This window comes from Rhinichthys klamathensis, unplaced genomic scaffold (assembly GCF_029890125.1).
Source record: "Rhinichthys klamathensis goyatoka isolate OS25496 unplaced genomic scaffold, OSU_Roscu_1.1 h1tg000011l_1, whole genome shotgun sequence".
NCBI classification, from domain to species: domain Eukaryota; kingdom Metazoa; phylum Chordata; class Actinopteri; order Cypriniformes; family Leuciscidae; genus Rhinichthys; species Rhinichthys klamathensis.
This window is the reverse complement of record NW_026606564.1, coordinates 5,449,972-5,455,397: the sequence shown is the minus strand read 5'-3', so window position 1 is coordinate 5,455,397 and position 5,426 is coordinate 5,449,972.

The window sequence follows — 5,426 nt, the reverse complement described above, 5'->3', positions numbered from 1 at the left end:
AAACATGTAGCTATAAATAAATGAATAAATAAACAAATAAAGAAATGAATAAAGAAATAATAAACCGATGAATTAGTCATTTTACTGCATTATATAGTAAATCAGGGTTTACTCACCCTCATGCCATTCTAAACTTCTTTCTTTCTTCTGCTGAACACAAAATAAGACATTTGAAGAATGTCTCAGCTGTTTTTGTACATACAATGAAATTCAGTGGGGTGTAATACTTTTATGTTACCTTTATGCCCTTTTTGTGAATTTCACTGAAATAAATATATTCTTTTATGCTCTGCTGGAGAAATAAAATTATACAAGTGAAGGCGAGTAAATAAAATGACAGAATTTCACTATCCCTTTAATACACACCTTTGTAATCCATGTCTCTTTAAGAGAATGTTGACATTTTGATGAATGTATTGCACAAACCGTTCAGGTTCACTGCTGCGGGTTCAAAAGAGGCAGGCCAATGTTGAGTTTCCATGTTTTATGGGGACTTTCCACAGACATAATGATTTTTATTCTGTATATTATACCCCCTAACCCTAAACCTACCAATCACAGAGAGATCTCTGCATTTTTACATTTTCAAAAAACATAATTTCTTATGATTCATTAGCTGTTTTCCTCAAAAAAAAAAAAAAAAAAAGGCCCCACAAGGTAAAAGATTTCTGGTATTGACACACACACACAAACGCAGCTTTTTGCTGACATTCCGTGAACTGTTGGTTTCTGCTGTATGAGAGTTTTGCCATTGCTATACTGTTGTGTATAAGTTGAAAATGGTCTCATAATTTGTTGTCTTGCACCCCAATCATCACTGGTATCATGTGGAAAAAATACGTCTTGTGAATACTGAGAGACAAATTAAGCCAAGGACAACTATAAAAAAACAACTCGATGCATGTGTCTTCAATTTCCTTCAATTTAAATCACATTGCACTGCTGCTTGGGTAATGTGCACAGGTGTCTTTGCAGGGTTGTGTATTATTAATGGGATTGGGATTGAAATCACAGGCTTCATGCATCCATGAGCCTATATCCCTTTTCCCCTTCACTTGAAATACAGCATCCTACCAATGCCACGGCTGGTAGAATCTATAGTTGATGGACAACACTTTTCCTATGAGAATTGAATGTCAACATGATCTGTATGCCTATAATGCTCAGATTGCAAGCTTCCATCATCCACAGTAACCTCAAGGTCAAGGGGAGTTAAAACAACCTAATGTATAAATAACCAAATTAACATGTTTTTTTTTTTATTCCAAGAGGGTTGAAAATTGTCTCCAGGAAAAGTTCAGGGAGGCACATTGTAATTATGTGACCAGATGTTGCCGTGATGGAAGAACAAGTACCTCTCACCCATGAAATACAGGGTATTGTGAAATCACTCATTACCTCCTCAGCGATTCAGAGTCTGCTCAGCTTCTGCGTCGCTGAGCAGGCAAGGGCAAAATGTATTTTATCGGGACGCGGCTGTCATTTTCTCAGTGTTAGCGAGCAATATCTCTATCTGGGCTTGTTGTTAATTTACATGCAGTCTGTAGCACAGTGGATCACCTCACTATGAGCCCCTATCCACGAGTGACCTGACACTTGAACTAATGGATGTATAGGAATTTTTCATTGACTGCAGATTATGTCATTCATACATGATACTAGTAATAGTGCCCTATCATACACCCGGTGCAATGCGGCGCCAGGCGGGATGCAAGTGTTTTTTGCTTGTTTCAGCCCGACCCTGTTATCATTTTCACGTCCTGCGCAACGTTGTTTAAATAGCAAATGCATTTTCACCATTTTTGCGCCCATGGGCGTTCTGGTCTGAAAACGAGGTGTGTTCAGGAGCATTGTTGGCGCATTGCTATTATGAGGCAACTGAAATAGACTGCGCCATTGACCAACTGAAACCAGGTCTAAAGTCAATGGCGCAGTATTTATATGCGCCAATAGGCGGGTACACAATGTGTGTATAGTCTGCTTATTACACACACAGGGATGCTCAGTAGCACACAAACATGCCAAATATTAAAAATAAAAGGAGTACAATGTAAAAGATTATTTTATTTTTCCTCGCGCACGAGCAGATCCGTTTCCTTGCTAGAGAAGCGTTCAGTTTTTCCGCTTGCAAATACCGCCATGTAAATAGCGAATCCGCCATGGCGCGAGCGCAACTGGATTTTAAAGGGAATAGGAGATGAGACTCTGATTGGTTTATTGTACGTTACGCCCAAAACACACCCATTACTGCGCCGGGCGTGCCGACCATTTTTCCCATCGTTAAACTAGCAAAAGTGGATTTGGACACGACCTAAGTGCACTTGAGCCGTGCGCTTTAGACCATGCGCTTAGATCATTAAAATAGGGCCCATAGTGTTTTAGAGAGTTGAATTTGAACCGACTATGCAAAATTGTAAGTTGAATTGTTAATTATTATTGTTTTTATTTAAAGCGGAAGAATTTACTGTTAACAGAATCTAGAATTAACTGCTGTTGGTTTTTAATAAGACATTTAATTTCCAGTATTTATTACTAATAAACGTATTGTTATATACTCTATATAAGGGTACTTTCAGAAATAGTAGATTGTCAATGTTTGAAATGCCACCTATAGAAATGTGTATTTGCACATGGATGGTTAGAACACTTGTGTGGTTATTGCTCATTATACAGTTTATATTCAATCAAATCGATATAAATTTTGTTGCATTATTTTCTTTTTATAAAGTTTTATAATCTGAAATCATTGTGGTGGACATTTTGTGGTGGTGTTTCACAAATCTTTTGATGGATGTTGATTGTTATCAGACACATGTCTCTAATCTTTGTTTAGCAGGCTACTGTGCAAACAATGTAAATAATTTATGAAACATATGGGGAATAAATGGGCATGATTAGTCAATCCACTGTAAAGTAATTATTGATGTTTTGCCACAAAACTCGTGAGCTGAAAGGGAGCCAATTCTTAAATTCTCAATTTTTACTCAGCCATGGAAGATGGCATAACTACGGAGCCCCCCTAGTCTCACTTTGTCAAAACAAATTATTATAACTATCTCGTGGCCTCAATATAAGTAACTCGTGGCCTCAAGATAGTATCTCGTGGCCTCAAGATAGTAACTCGTGGCCTCAAGATAGTATCTCGTGGCCACAAGATAGTAACTCGTGGCCTCAAGATAGTATCTCGTGGCCACAAGATAGTAACTCGTGGCCTCAAGATAGTATCTCGTGGCCTCAAGATAGTAACTCGTGGCCTCAAGACAGTAACTCGTGGCCTCAAGATAGTATCTCGTGGCCTCAAGATAGTAACTCGTGGCCTCAAGATAGTATCTCGTGGCCACAAGATAGTAACTCGTGGCCTCAAGATAGTATCTCGTGGCCACAAGATAGTATCTCGTGGCCTCAAGATAGTAACTCGTGGCCTCAAGATAGTAACTCGTGGCCTCAAGATAGTATCTCGTGGCCTCAAGATAGTAACTCGTGGCCTCAAGATAGTATCTCGTGGCCTCAAGATAGTATCTCGTGGCCTCAAGATAGTAACTCGTGGCCTCAAGATAGTAACTCGTGGCCTCAAGATAGTATCTCGTGGCCTCAAGATAGTAACTCGTGGCCTCAAGATAGTAACTCGTGGCCTCAAGATAGTATCTCTATCTTGAGGCCACGAGATAGTATCTTGAGGCCACGAGTATCTCTATCTTGAGGCCACGAGTTACTATCTTGAGGCCACGATATACTATCTTGAGGCCACGAGATAGTATCTTGAGGCCACGAGTATCTCTATCTTGAGGCCACGAGTTACTATCTTGAGGCTACGATATACTATCTTGAGGCCACGAGATAGTATCTTGAGGCCACGAGTTACTTATCTTGAGGCCACGAGATAGTTATAATAATTTTTTTTGACAAAATGGGACTAGGGGGGCTCCGTACATAACTACTAACAAAGTCTCCGTTTAATTATAATTTTTTTGTAACAAAGAAACCAAAATGCTCTAGACATCATAAAACCTTCCCCCTCTCCCCTGCTGTCATCGGCCCTAGAACCTCTTCAAAGGCCGTTATCACCTCTGCTCCCCTGAACGATTTCAGCAAGAGACTGTGGCCCCGTCCACACTACTGCGTTTTCGTTTAAAAACGGAGACCTTTTGCTACGTTTGCACCTCCCGTCCACACTAAAACGGCAAAAACGGAGACCCAAAACGGAGAAGTTTAGAAACTCAGCCGATACGTTTTTCGTTTTTATTCTCCGGAGGGCGTTTTAGTGTAGACGGGTAAAAACGGATGACTTTAGAAACGATGACGTAGTAGAGGCTCACGCTCGGCTCTATGATTGGGTGTCATCAGTCATTGCATATATCTTTGCTAGCAGCTGTTGTACAAGTAAATTCTTGTAAAAGTTTCTAAACTAAAACGCAGTAGTGTGGATGGGCCCTGTGTCTGCAACCCTCAAAGACAGCAAAGGAGACCAGACCAGACCAATACACAAGGAAACTTACTCCATTCATACCCACACACTTTCTCAAATGTTTTTTTTAATTTCTCCTGTGTTTTATGTATGTCCCTATGTTTTATTAGTTATGACTAGTTATGATTCTTTAGTTATGTTAGAGTAACTTCCAATATTGATGTCCAAAGATGATGTATCACTGCTTTAAAATCTTTCTTGGTATCAAAATAATCCTCTTTTGATTTTATAATCAATGGTGTACAATATGTTATGATAAATTGCATCAGGATATTTTTACCATACTTTGGTGTAAAGACTGCACAAATTCTCCATGCCACCATGAACATGCAAATGGAAATAAGATGGGACAAAGACTTTCTCCAGGTCATCTTAGATTGGTCACCTCACCAAATGGGTGTGAACTGATAGGACCCTTAAAAGTATCTGGGCTGCGTTCAGCGCCGACAAAACGTTACACAACGTTTTTTAAACAGAAACGGTGATGCGTTGAACGCACTGTTCTGATGACGCAAGAGTTGCAACTATGGCAGCTGAGAAAGGCCATTCTTTGTGTTCTTTGTAAAGAGTTTTCGGAGCCTGATGAAGTCGGTATAAATATGTGTTTAATACTACAAAATATGCCCAATGTTACACTTACTGCACTTGCTGCCCAGAACACAAGAGAGCATCCCAGTCGAGTGAAGGGATTTGTGGAAACTGAAATGGAAGCACACATCTTACCTAATTCAGACTAAAGGCCTGTTCACACCGGGACGAATTTCGCGCGCGTTATTCGCCGACGTTTAACGCCTCGTGACTAAACAAAGGGCGCCTATGTGAGTGTGCACACCGACACGAAAAACGGCACGCGTAAAAGCGTCATTTTTAAAAAAAAACGCCTCGGGTTCGTTTTTTTGGTTTGACGCACCGCGTCAAAAACTATCCGACCAATGAGATTGGCGCTTTTGCTCACGTGTCT